Source organism: Crocuta crocuta, unplaced genomic scaffold (assembly GCF_008692635.1).
Source record: "Crocuta crocuta isolate KB4526 unplaced genomic scaffold, BGI_CrCroc_1.0 scaffold330, whole genome shotgun sequence".
In the NCBI taxonomy this organism is placed as follows: domain Eukaryota; kingdom Metazoa; phylum Chordata; class Mammalia; order Carnivora; family Hyaenidae; genus Crocuta; species Crocuta crocuta.
In genome coordinates, this window is record NW_027530521.1 from 1,037,384 (window position 1) to 1,051,217 (window position 13,834).

The following is a 13,834-nucleotide window of genomic DNA, read 5'->3' on the forward strand; positions in this document are numbered from 1 at the left end:
TCACCCCTTACGGGCTTTAGGATTGGCTGGTCCCGGACCGAGCCGGCTGTGTGGAAAGCTAGGCACCACCCTGCGGTGGAAATCAAGCTCTTCCCGCCAGCCTGCTTTGCCATAGGGGTCAGCACTTCTGTTTCCCCAGCTCCCTCGAATCTCAGCTTCTATGTGCGGAGTGGTTGAAACTTGCAGCTTTTAACTAAGCTTTCCCCAAGCCTGCTGAGTGTCTGCCTAGGAAGTAGGAATGGGCTGGAGGGCGTGTAGGCTAATCAGGCTTAGAGGTCTTGTGCCCTGACTTAAGCCAAAGGCCAAGGCCATTGGCCCTCATGGGTGACCCTCTGCCCGTCCCCAGAGGAGACAGTTCACATGCATCCTACTTCCTGCGTCGACGAGCCAGGTAGGAGCTTCTGTTAGTGGGGGAATGCTGGGCCTTTCACTCTATCCTCCAGGCGTTTTTGAAGGGTGAGAAGAGACAACATGCATTAATGGTAGATCTTGCACTAAAGAACAGCTAGGGACAGAAGACATTTCCAAAAAACAACACTTGGCAAGAAATGAATGCTTCAAAAGAAAAATTCAAACATGGTTTCTTGATGGGAAGATAAAGGTCAGAGTGTTAGAAAGGGGAAAGGCAAGCGGGTGGCTTTTCCATTGCTGGCTTGTGGCTGTGTTTTCAGAGCTGTGTCACAGAAGCAGAGTCGCCCCCTTTACTCACACCAGCAGGGTGCTCAGTTCTAGGGGGATAGTGAAATGTAAGAAATGACCCTTCCCCTAAAAAGGTTTACAACCCACTGAGCAGAGAAGAAAAATACATGTGACTAGTCAAACCGTTCCAGAGAGAAGGTAGTTGAATACTAAATTGTGGCATGCCAACCCAGACTTTTAGATGCATTCAGAAAAGATAATCCAATGGAGAAAGAAGTATTTAGGAAAGCTTCACAGGGGAAGGTGGAATTGTGTGGAGTTCTATTTGAATTTAAATAGGGTTTGGCTGGAGGAGAGAGAAGAGCATCCTAGGCACAGAACAGCTTGGTGGGAGTGGGCACGAGTTATAAAAAAGAGAGAAACATCCCCTGGTATCTGGGAGCTGGCCTGGTATATCAGTTAGACCTTGGTGTTCTGTCGAAATAAACAATTGCACAAAACACCAGATAAGTCCACTCTGTGACCATGATAGATCAAGGCTAAAATATGACCACTCATGTCTGAACACAGGAAGAAGTAAGAACATTGTCCAAACCACAAAAATAATCAAATATCTTCCTATTAGTTCAGCTAACATGAAAGCACTTTCTTGGCGAATCACAGCTTTAGCTTTGCTTCATTCCTTCCACCTTGTAGATAAGATTTATTGACACCCAGTCATAGAATTACCCCCATCTCCTCTAATCCAGAGCAAAGCCCCGCTTCCCTGAACCTTATCCAAGTTATCCAACACAAACCAGATCTATAAGTCCTTCCTAATACCTTACAGCAATGTTCCACCATATGCATTCTCTGCTGTAATGAGCAATAAACTGCAAGTTCAACTATAGGGGTGTTCTTTTTTTTAAGTATTTTTATTTAAAGTTCACGCCCAGTACAGGGCCCAATGTGGGCTTGAACTGACAAGAATCAGATGCTTAACCAAATGAGTCACCTAGGTGCCCCAACACGATTGTGCTTGATGGTGTTTGGATTGGAGGCATTGACATTTATGAGCAGGGTGGGATACAGCTTGAAGAGGAGAAAGTTGGTCATATTGAGGATCTGTTCAAAAAGAGGCCAGAGGGGTAAATTGAATGGCAGGCAGAATTCAAATTTCATTAATTCTACTGACATTTATCAAAACCTCTATTCCTGGAACTATTTCAGTGAAAGAGAATGCTGAAATGAAAAGTGCTCTTTGCCCCCAAGGAGTGTGTTTTTTGTTTTTTTGTTATTTTTTTATCTTTATTTATTTTTGAGAGAGAAAGAGTGAGAGTAGGGGAGGGGCAGAAAGAGAAAGGGAGACACAGAATCCCACGCAGGCCCCAGGCTCTGAGCTGTCAGCACAGATCCTGACGCGGGGCTCGAACCCACAAACCGTGAGATCATGACCTGAGCTGAAGTCAGACACTTAACTGTCTGAGCCACCCAGGTGCCTTGACGTGTGCTTTTTTAAATCATGGGAGACACAGGTAATTCTACAGGTACAATAGGGTGTGATAAGCTTAGTGAGAGAGGAAGATTGGGTTCTGGTGAGACTGGGGATGGGCACAGAAAAAAGACACTAACTCAGCTTGGAGTAAAGTTAAAAAGAACAGTGTCAAAGAAGTCTTCCCAGAGACGGAGAAGGGGCCACTTAAGCTGAATCTTGAGAGATGGGAGGGGTGGGGAAGGAACATTCCAGGCAGAGAGAGTAGGAAATAGGAAGACGTGGAGATAATAATTAGCTGTGATAGGTTCATGAGCAGAAGAAATGTCCTGCTTAATGCCAGGTTTTCCCAGAATCTGTTTTTAGGATTGGGGAGCTTTTCCATGGTGAATTAAACAAAACAAAACAAAACAAAACAAACCCATGTGTGAGTAGTGGAAACCTGCCTTGAATATGCCAGTAAAGTAGTTTGTTTCAGGTTGTGCTTTGGGGTATTTTTACCCTAGGTTTTGCTGTGTTTCACCACGAAACAACTGCCTGGGGACTTAATGTCATCCATTCCCATCTGATAAACCATTAGGTGCAGAGTGGACGAAAGTATTTCATATGTAGTTTTTGATGCCGCTAACCTGATAATGAGGGAGACGGTACAGCATGGCTCTGGTTTCATGCCACAGAGAGGCTGTGCTATAAAACACTGTTTATAGATGTTTTGGTCTGATCTATGACACTACCTTTGACATAAGGCATCGCAAGGCAATTCATTCAAAAGCTGCTGGTTATAGCAAATTAAGGTCTCGTGTTCACACTGGACACTGGGCAGACCACGAGCATGACCCTAAATAACGGCAGTTTCTTTGATCTGCAAAACAATATGTGGCTTATGTGTTTTCTGAAACAGATACTATATAGCACAGTGGGAAGAGCACTGTTCTTAGATCGAGTATCTTGGGTTCCTCATTTCATTTCTCTGTGCCTAAGTTTCATCATCATGAAATCAGGACAAGGTCCTAGGTGGTCTTTCAGATCCCTTCCAGGGTTCAAAGCTGGGATCTTGTGACTTGCTATTACAGCAGCAGAAACCAGTGACTGCTCTCAACTCTGGCCTCCCTGTGGAAAATTTCCATCAAGTAGGAATCGTTTCTCTGGTGCAGGCTGGTACATGACTCTGATTCTGATCAAGCTGTCTATGGATCCAAAAAGTCTGCTGAGTCTGCAAAACTATCCGTAACCCACGGGGATGGTATGTGCTGGCTTCCCACACACAGTTACCGCGTCCAGTGGTTTGCAAATGACAGCCTCGAGGATTCTGCAGGGCTTGCAGGGGACCAAGGTTTAAATTCCTCCGAAAGGATTAGAGGCACACCGAATACAGCATCCAGGGTCCCTTTTGTTTGACATCTCCAAAAGGTATTTAAATGCCCAAATATGAATAAATTCTGTAATAGTGCTAAATGAGAGCACGACTCCTACCCTCTGGGAATAGCATCCATTTTCAAAAATACAGGGGCACCTGGATGGCTCAGTCGGTTAAGCATCTGACTGTTGATTTTGGCTCAGGTCATGATCTCATGGTTTGTGAGTTTGAGCCCCACATTGGGCTTTGCACTGACAGTGTGGAGCCTACTTGGGATTCTCTCTCTCTCCCTCTCTCTCTCTGCCCCTCCCCCTTCTCTCTCTCTCTCTCAAAATAAATAAATAAATAAACTTAAAAAAATACAATCTGGGGTAGCTTTGGAAGTGTCAGACAGCTGTGTAAATGCCAAAAAAGCCCACATTCTGTCTTGGCTGAGGGGCATGAGGCACCATCCACTCTAAATCAATATCCTGTCATGAAATACCATAGATACGGGATGCCAGGAAACTTCTCTAGGCAGCCAGATTTGCAGGGCAACTGCCAGAGTACTGAAATAGTATATGGGAAAGTGCTTTGCAAACTGTAAAGTGTTCTACAAATAGAAGTTGTTATATAATCTCCTGGCAATATGTTATTTACTGATAAGATCTGATAAAGGTGGTGAGGAAGCTCTTTGCCATTCTCAAGAGTTCTCACCAGTCAGGTAACCACTGGTGGTGGAAAGAGGGGGAAGCAGAGAATCAGAAACCAGGGGTTTGAATTCTGGCAGTGCCCTCTACTCAGTCTCTTCCAAGGACTGCAAAAATCCCAAGTGGCAGAAAGAAAAATGATTCTCCCTGTGTTACAGCCAAGCCAGTTGCCTATGGGTGGATGAGTCACGTGCTGGTGGGTCCGGGAGAGCTACATTCACATCCCCTTACATTCCCATCTTCCCACTCCAACCTCCACGGCTCTGCTTTGGCTTTTGTCCCTACTATGACATTGTAACTCCAGGAACATGTGACAAAAAACTGGCCCAAGGAACCACAGCTAAGTTTCTTTCGGAGAAGGCAGTGGGCAGTGTGGGTAGCTGTGGTTCTTATTGGTGAAGCCAATAGCCTGGAGGGGTATCTTGGTATCTGTATCTTGGTATAGATCTACTCACAACCTCCCCAACACTTGAGACTGTCAGTGGGCATCCTCGTAGGCAGACGCGTTTACTGTCCTTTGTGCTTGATTCTCCCTGTGTCATAAGACCCTGGAGTCTGAAAGGTTTGTAATTATAGGCTGCCTACAAGTCCAAGCCACATGTGTGTTGGCAGCATTGAGGCTGCTGCTCTAGTCTGCAAAGAGGCACATTAGCGAAACTGGATGAACTATTCTGAAAGGCAGCCTGCTTTTCAAGTCTATGTCGTATTTTACAGATTTCCAAGGCTAACAGCTATGGCCTCCTGCGGCCTGGTGTGGCGGGTTGAGGAGTGGTCCCTGAAAAGAGAAATCCACAACCTAATTCCCAGACCCTGAGAAATGTCATCTAGAGAAAGGATCTTGTAGATGTATTTAAGTGTCCTAAGATGAAGAGATCATTCTGGATTATCCCAGTAGTTCTTAAATCCAGTGCCAAATGTCCTTATGAGTGAGGCAGAGGTAATACAACGCTGTGTATCAACCATACTTCAGTTAAAAACAGCAACAACAGGGGCTGTGTGGCTCAGCTGGTTGAGCGTCTGAGTTGTGGGATTGAATCCTCTGTTGGGCTCTGTGCTGAGCATGTAGCCTGCTTAAGATTCTCTCTCTCCCCCCCCCCCCCCCCCGCCTCTCTCTCCCACTCACGCACGCTCTCTCCCTCTTTCTCTCAAATAATTAAAAACAAAAAACAAGAACAACAAAACAAAACCCCACAGCCACAACTACAAACCAGAGCATAATATGTTGTGTTGTGGAATTGCTGCCTTGTACACCTGAGACTAATCTAACATTGTGTGTCAACTATAATTCAATACAAATAAAAAGAATCAAAGAATAAAAACAGTGAGGGGCACCTGGGTGGCTCAGTTGGTTGCGCATTGAACTCTTGTTTCACTCATGATCTCATAGTCGGTGAGTTTGAGCCTCACATCAGGCTCTGTGCTCTCAGTGTAGAGGCTGCTTTGGATCCTCTGTCTCCCTCTCTTTCTGACCCTCCCTTTGCTTGTGCTCTCTCTCTCTCTCAAAAATAAATAATAAAACATTTATAAATAAGTAAATAAACAAATAAAAATAAAAACAGTGAGGCAGAGGGGGAATGAGACACAGACAGACACAAACACACAGATAAGACCATGTGAAGACAGAGGCAGAGATTGGAGAGATTTGGTTATATGCCAAAGACTGCCAGCTTGCCGGCAGCCACCAGAATCTAGGAGAAAGGCATGTGAGGAAAGATTTTCCATGTCCTCCTTCCTAACCCCCTCCCCCCAACTCCCTGAGCCTAGGGAGGGAGCATGACCCTGCTGATACTTTGATTTTGGATTTCTGGCCTCCAGAACTATAAGAGAAGAAATTTCTGTTGTCTTAAGCCATCTGGTGTGTGGTACTTGGTTAGCTGTAGGAAACTAACATACCCAGTCTCTGCTGTGGGGCTCAGCATCGCCAAGTGGGAGAATGGCTCATGGGTGGTGGGGTTAGACAGCTCTCACACTCCCATATCCTTGCCATGTCTTTGAGAAATCTTAGCACCTCTGTGAGTCTTCCCCTTTGTAAACTGGGAAGAATTAGGCCTTCTGGAGGCACCTGTGAGGCTCAGGTGCCAAAGTGCCCAACACAATGCGTGCCAAGCCACAGACACTCCATGCGTGTGCGCCCTCATATCCTTCTTCACCGCTGTGGCCTGCCTCACCTCAGGCACAGAGCCCCCAGTCTGAGGTTGACCTGCATGGGTTCTATCCCTTCCCCTAGTTCATGGTGATGTCCAGAATAATGCCTGGCCCTGCCTTCCTGACACACCCACCTGGACATCCGAGCATCTCAACATACTGTATCCAAAAGTGAAATCTTGATTTTCTGCTCTTCCCCTCCCTCTTTCACATTTCTGCTGCCTTGGGAAATGGCATTTCTGCCTCAGGACTCGAGGTAAACGCCTGCAAGTCATTTTCATTTGTTTTATGTTTAAACCTTTCACTTTGACCGAATTTCAGACTTAACAAAGAGTGGTGAAAAGTTTACAAAGAATTTCCATATACTCTTCCCTAATATCCTGAATGTAACATCAGACATAACTGCAATACAATGATCAAGATGAGAAAATTATGGGGCGCCTGACTGGCTCAGTTGATAGTTGGTGGAGCATGTGATCTCAGGGGTTGTGAGTTCAAGCCCCACGCTGGGCATAGAGCTTACTTACTTACTTACTTACTTTATTTATTTATTTATATTTTTATTTATTTCTAGGAGAGAGAGAGAGACAGCGTGAACAGGGGAGGGTCAGAGAGAGAGGGAGATACAGACTCCGAAATAGGCTCCAGGCTCTGAGCTGGCAGTCAGCACAGAGCCCGACGCTGGGCTCCAACCCACGAACTGCGAGATCATGACCTAAGCGAAAGTCGGACGCTTAACCGACTAAGCCACCCAGGCGCCCCTAGAGCTTACTTTAAAGAGAGAGAGAGAGAGAGAATGAGTACTGACACTATTATCTACTCTATAAACTTTATTCAAATTTTGCCAAGGGTCCTGCTAATGTCCTACTCTGGTTCAGAATCCAATCCAGAATCACAGGTTGGGATTCATTTTGAAATGTACCTCTCCCTTACCAACCACGTTTAACCCATCAGCAAGTTCTATTGATTCCTTCCCCAGAATACTTCTTCAGTCCATGCACTACGCACAACTTCTACCACCCTGGAACCAGCCCTGACTGAAGTGACCTAATTGGTCTCCCTGTATTAGTCTCCCTCAAATACAGAGGCCACATAGTTTTTGTGTAAAGGGCTTGATAGTAAATATTTTAGGTTTTTCTGGCCATGCAATCCCCATTGCAACTACTTAACTTTGCCATTGCAATGCGGAGCAGTCATAGACCATATGTAAACAAGTGAGTGTGGCTGTGTTCCAATAAAACTTTATGGACACTGATGGGGCGCCTGGGTGGCTCTGTGGGTTAAGCGTCCGACTTTGGCTCGGGTCATGATCTCACAGTTCATGGGTTCAAGCCCTGCGATGGGCTCTGTGATATCAGCTCAGAGCCTGGAGCCTGCTTTGGATTGTGTCTCTTTGCCCCTCCCCCACTCATGCTTGCGTGCTCTGTCTCAAAAATAAACATTAAAAAAAACTTTATAGACACTCAAATTTGAATACCTTATAACCTTCACATACCACAAAACATACCTCTGTTGATTCTTTTTAACCATTAAAATTTTTTTTAACGTTTATTCATTTTTTGAGAGACAGAGACAGAGCACAAGCCGGGGAGGGGGGGAGAGAGAAGGAGACACAGAATCTGAAACAGGCTCCAGGCTCTGAGCTGTCAGCACAGAGCCTGAGGTGGGGCTCAAACCTGCAAACCGCGATGTGAGATCACGACCTTAGCTGAAGTCGGTCGCTTAACCGACTGAGCCACCCAGGCACCCCTCAACCATTTAATCATGTAAAAACCATTCTTCGCTTGTGTGCCACCCAGGCTATGGTGTGCTGGTGCCCTGTTCTGTATCTGTTCCTTACACAACATGCAGAAAGACAGTTCGTCACTCTTCTGCTTAAATTCCGCACTCAGAATAAGACAAAGCCTGCAGTGTTTGGGTGCTGCCCGACTCTCTTACCTCACCCTGCACTTCTCACTGTCTCATTCACCATGCCCTACCCACCCTACCTTCTTTCCCAGAAGGTCAAGTTCCCGTTTCAGGGCCTTTGCACACATTAGTCCTTTGGCATAAAATGCTCTCTCCTCGGTGGTTCCCTCATTACCTAGCTCACTTCCATTTGTCTTTAGGGTCTTTTTTGGGTAGAGAAGCTGAAACTTCCTGAAATAGGTCTTCTCTGTCTCTCCCCTAATTGAATTTATGTTTCCCCTGTTATTCTCTCCTAGCACTGTATCTTAAATGTTTTTTTCCTTTAATTAAAAAAAAGTTTACTTATTTGGGAGGGAGAGAGAAGAGAGGGAGAGAATCCCAAACAGGTGCTGCCATGTCCGCACAGAGCTTGATATGGGGCTCAAATCCACGAACTGTGAGATTATGACCTGAGCTGAAATCAAGAGTCGGTCGCTTAACTGAGCTACTCAGGCGCCCCAAATGTTTTTCCCTTTAGAACACTTATCATGATTTGTAATTATGTATACAGGTGGCATTTATTTGTTTTAGTGGAAAACCCCATGAAGTCAGGGGAGCGTGTCTGCTTTACGTGCATTGTGGACCAGTCACCCAGCCTGGTGTCTGGCATACCGAGTGTTCCTTGAAAGCCAGCTAAATCGATGCGTCCTCCACTAGAATTTCTCTTTGACCAATAAGAAGGCCCCCAGTGTCTTTAGAGAAGGTTGGGAGTGAACCAGGGCAGCCTTCCCGAGCAGAGCCATCCGCCTACTGAGCTGAAACCTGCACTGGGTGTTGTGGCAGCTCCAAGTACCTTCCAAAGAATCCGCCCCGGGCAAATTCCTGACCCTGGAGAAGCTTTCTCTACCGGCCCCACTGAAGCCTGCTATGCATTCTTACGCTAATGCCATCCATCTGCTGTCCTTCCTGCCCAGAACGGCTTCCCCCACAGAGGTTAACCCCTCTCGTTAACTCTGATAACTCCGACCAGTTTTTCTACCTGGGGTTGCCGGAGGTCTTAAAAACATAGCTGTTGAACCAGAATACTTTACTCAGCTGCCCGTCAGGAATGCTGGGGCAATGTCCAGAGGCCACGAAGAGAAACACTGCAGCCTTCCGAAAAGACAAAGCCTGCCTGCAGCCCTCCCTGCACGCTCTCCTCTCCCTTCGTGGGGGCTGCCTGCCAGAGTACTTTGGATACATTTCATCTAGCCCCTCACACGCATACTTCCCACTGCCTATAGGATAAAGTCCGAACTCCTTAGAACCACCTTGCCGATCTTCACTATTCCATCTCAACTAATTTTCCAGCTTCATCTTCCATCTGCCTGAACTCAATATTCTAGATATTCTAGACCAGAACTGTCCAACAGAGTTGCCACTAGCCACATCGTAGTTAATTAAAATTAAATTAACTTAAAAATTCAGTTCCTAACGACAAGTGCGAAATAGCCACAAGTGGCGAGCGGTTACGGACTGGATAGTGAGACTGTCCAATGACAGAATGTTTCCATCATTGCAGAAAATTCTATTCGGACAGCCCTGTTTTAGACAATAAGACCCGCTCATGATTTCCTAAAAAGTCTTTATTTTAATTATACAACCAACACATAAGTATATTCTCATTGCCAACTTTCTTACATTACAAAAATCTCTTTTGCCAATTTCTAGAACTCTCTGTAGAGACAGCCATCAAAGTCAGTTTGGTATATATTCTCTCTGAATGTTTCGTCTTTTTCATTTAACAGTGTCTCGGAGATCTTCATATAAGAACACATCTCTAGGGGCACCTGGCTGGCTCAGTAGGCAGAGCATCCGATTCTTGATCTCAGGATTATGAATTCAAGCCCCACGTTGGGCTTGAGGCCTACCTAAGAACAAAACAAACCAAAACAAACAAACACATCTCTATCTACCTTGTACAATAAGCACAATGCAGTAAGCACAGTAATAAGCACAGCATAAGTACAGTAAGCACAACATTAATGAACTCTAGGTTATTCAACCTTTTCTCTCTCTCTCTCTCTCTCTCTCTCTCTCTCTGGCGCCTTATTGTTATTTCCAGATCTCTGGTGTATATACAGGATGATAATAAGGGCACTGTTAAATTTTTTTTAAATGGCTGGCATGGCCAGTGGGCCACTCTTGAGTGGCAGGGCCTGGGCCCCACTACCCTGTCCCCAGAGGGAGTCTGTGGTCCAGGGCCTCTTGTCACTGTTTGGCCAATGCATCTTGGTGACCCGCTGGCCAACACCCTTTTGATGGACATTTGTTTCCAGTTTTCCCTCACTGCAAACAATACTGCATGCAAACATCCTTGTACCTTTTTTTGCACTTCTACGCATATTTGTCTAGGGTAGATTCCAGAAAGTAAAATTGTTGGATCACCAAGTCATATGCTAACACCTCTGGGGCTTGGCACACCCTGGTGCTCCTGCTGAGAATGCCTCTGCATGTGACTAATTCCTGTTCATCAAGACCAATCAAGTGTCACCACCTGGGGAAAGGTGGGCTCTTCTGCCTCTGTTTTCCCAAAGTACTTCTTACCCACACTGTATCATCATCACACACTTAATATTTGTCTCATATTCTCAGTATCTGCATAGGGCTTAGCATAAAACAAAAATTTAAATGATTTCTTGACTGGATGACTGAATGAATAAACAAACAAATAAAGGTACGGTGGTTAGGACATTCCAGAAACTCAAGGTGAGTGAGTCTGCGAGGGTTGTGAGCTGGGGCTTTGGCCCAGTCTGCACTCCCCATGCCCCCACCCCTGGTGTCCTGAGCCAAGCTGCCTCTCTAGGTTTCTGTCTATCCAGCCGTCTGACCTTGAGCATCTCACCTTTTCTTTTTAAGTTTATTTATTTTTATTTTGAGAGAGACAGAGACAGCGTGAATGGGGGAGGGGCAAAGACAGAGGGGAGGCAGAGAATCCCAGGCAGGCTCCGCCTGTCAGCCCCAAGCCCAGTGTGGGGCTCGCAAACCGTGAGATCATGACCTGAGCCGAAACCAAGGCTCAGGTACACTTAACCGACTAAGCCACCCAGGTGCCCTTAGGGCATCTCATCTTGAACTCTGTTCAAGTCAGATATTGCGCTGATAGCCACGTGAGCGAGCAGGGGCTCTCTGGCTACAGAGTTTAGAAATCTGAGCCCTGGGGGCAGCACTGGGGGCGGGGGAGTGGCTTTCCTAAGGCAGCTCTGTCTCTGTTCACCTTTGAAGCAGCTCAGTATGCTCTGAGTTTTGGTTTATTTTTTCTCCCTGCAGTACCTTAGGGACAATTAAAATCAGCTGCAACATTTCTGCATTCTGCTTCCAGATTTGAATCTAAGGGAACCCAGATGCTTTCCACTCATATCCTTTTCTCCTTGTGAGCTGATCAACAGCCCTGTTTTCTGAATCTGTCTCTGGCCTGCCTTCCCCAGATGCCAGTCTGGCTTGCAGCCTTTATTTTTTAACGGGGTTTTAATAGGCGGTTCCTCTAATTAATTTTATTCTTGTGTTTTCACACTTACTGTCTAGGTGCCTAAAGGGCCCCAGGCACTAGGTGGGATGTTAACTGATTTAAAATAGTACCGAACACTATAGCTGTCATTATATATTACCCCAGTTGCTCTCATTTACAGCTTTTACAATTATTAATTAGCTGGGGCACATGGCCCATTTGGGAGGTCAGCCGGGTCACACGTCATGTTTCATAGAGGTAGAAACAGAAATATGGAGGAAAGTGACTTTTTCATGCCCCAACAGAGACTGGGTGTTGAAACTGGTTTCAGAAGCCACATCCTGCTGGGTACACACCCTGTGAGAGCCAAGGCCAGCATGCACTAGTCAGGTAGGATTTGCCAAACTCCTGGATGCCCATTTTCACCCTCCCGCCAGGACTGCGGAGCGACTCAATCCTCAGCCATTAGTACTACCACCTGAAATTACCCTCATTCATTCTCTTCAGGGCCCTTTTCTATTTTATGAGCGCATGTATCTGCGTAAAGAACGCGTAAGTGACTCCTCTCGGATTCAGAAACAACATACTTTTGCTATTTTTAAGAGCCGCAGTTTAAAAATCCGCGCACACGCACTCACGCTCCTCAGGGAGTGGTGGAGGGGCGGGGAGTGGGGACTTAGAGTACGTGCTGGAGAGAGAACAGCCTGGCCTTTGGCTTCCCAGAGTACTGCACCGTCCCCCTGGGGGCGCACTCCATGGAGCCCGCGGCGGCTTTCCATTCCCGAACGATCTTGCACCCTCGGGACCCTCTGAGCGCCCGGGGCCTCGGACCCTGCTAGCCCGCGCCTCCTCTTTCCTGCCAGGCGGAGGGCTCGCTTGCCGGGTCTCCGGCCCAGAAGAGATCGGGGCGGGTGCCGTGGAGACCAGGAGGTCAAGCAGGTGGCGATTAGGTCAGCCTCGGAACATTCTTGGACCGCTCCAGTGGATATAAATAACAGACGGGCTGGCTGCGAAAAATCCCAGGGTGGGGGTTAAGGGGGGGGTGAGGAAGAAGGGACTTATTAAGAGTCGGGTGGCATCGTGGCGATCTGGAAAAATCTACCAAAGCTGGTGACTGACAAATGGGGTGGAGGAGAAGGGATTTAAGAATGAACCTTGGTACAAAATCTGGGGAATAAGAACACCGAGGGGGAGGAGCTCATGCCTTTTTGCCCCACCCCCATCGCGTGTCCGATCCAGTCCACAGAATGCGCCTCCGATTGGCTGCAGGGCTGTGCAAGGAAAGGGCAACGATTTGGAGTTCAAGGTCTCTCCCGACTACAGATCTTTTGCAAGCTGGGAAAGGTCTCTGAGCCTCGGTTTCCGCATCTGTACAATGGGAATCCTAATGCTTAAAAGAGGCTGCTTGTGAGCGTCGCTGGAACGAACTTATAAGAAAGCTATGCTCAGCAAATAAGATGTAAGGCAGTGAAGCCCCCAGGCCTCCCATCAAGGGGTGCCGGGGCAGACCCGATCCCTTCCCGCTTCCACGGGTCTCCCAGGCTCTGCAAAGGCCAGGAAGGGCAAAGCCGAAATCTGACTCCCTGTAGCGATGCGGTGCTACCCTGGGGAGCGGGCCCTGGCTCTTCTCCTGTTGGAGCCGATACCTACGACCAGCGTTCGGGGAGCAGCCGGTGGCCGCGACGCCTGCAGCCCCTGCGCCCCAGCCTCTGGCGGGTGGGGCTGAGGCCGCGCAGCGAGGAGAGGGCTGGGCCGGGGGCCGGGCTTCCCGGGGGAGGGCCGGGGCGCGGGCCNGGAACCGCGGGGGAGGCAGCGGTGGGAGAGCCCGCCCTCCCCTCCCGCTCCTAAAGTTTGCAGCGGGACAGACTCCCTCTCTGGGAACCCGCGGCTACCCGACTCCGCGCGAGGACAGGAATAGGTGCCGCCGAGTGGAGGGGGTGTCTCATCTGCGGCGCCGCGCACCCGGCAATTTCCCAGGCCGGCCGTGGAGAGGGGGACGTCGGGGGTGGAGGGCCACACCATCTCCTGGGGCTCTTCAAAGGCTCCCCAAAGGTCCCCCCGCTGCCCGGGGACCCCTCGCTCTCTGCAAAGAGCCCTAATTCCTGGGCCGCTGTCCCGGGTCACCTTCTGGAGTCCACGGCGGGGCTGGCCCGGCAGGG

General features: G+C 47.8%; 1 protein-coding gene across 2 annotated transcripts in view; it reads left to right on the forward strand.

The window, feature by feature from the left end:
• Positions 1–157: 157 nt before the first annotated feature.
• The window catches only part of PACSIN3 (protein kinase C and casein kinase substrate in neurons 3), a 21,460-nt gene continuing 7,783 nt past the window's right edge, over positions 158–13,834 (forward strand). The window contains exon 1 of one of the 2 annotated variants that reach the window (XM_077767384.1): positions 158–391. The gene's annotated coding sequence lies outside the window, so the exon portion shown is untranslated. Of the gene's footprint in view, positions 392–12,990; positions 13,135–13,834 lie in introns of those variants that run through there. The other variant, XM_077767383.1, reaches the window with a different exon arrangement.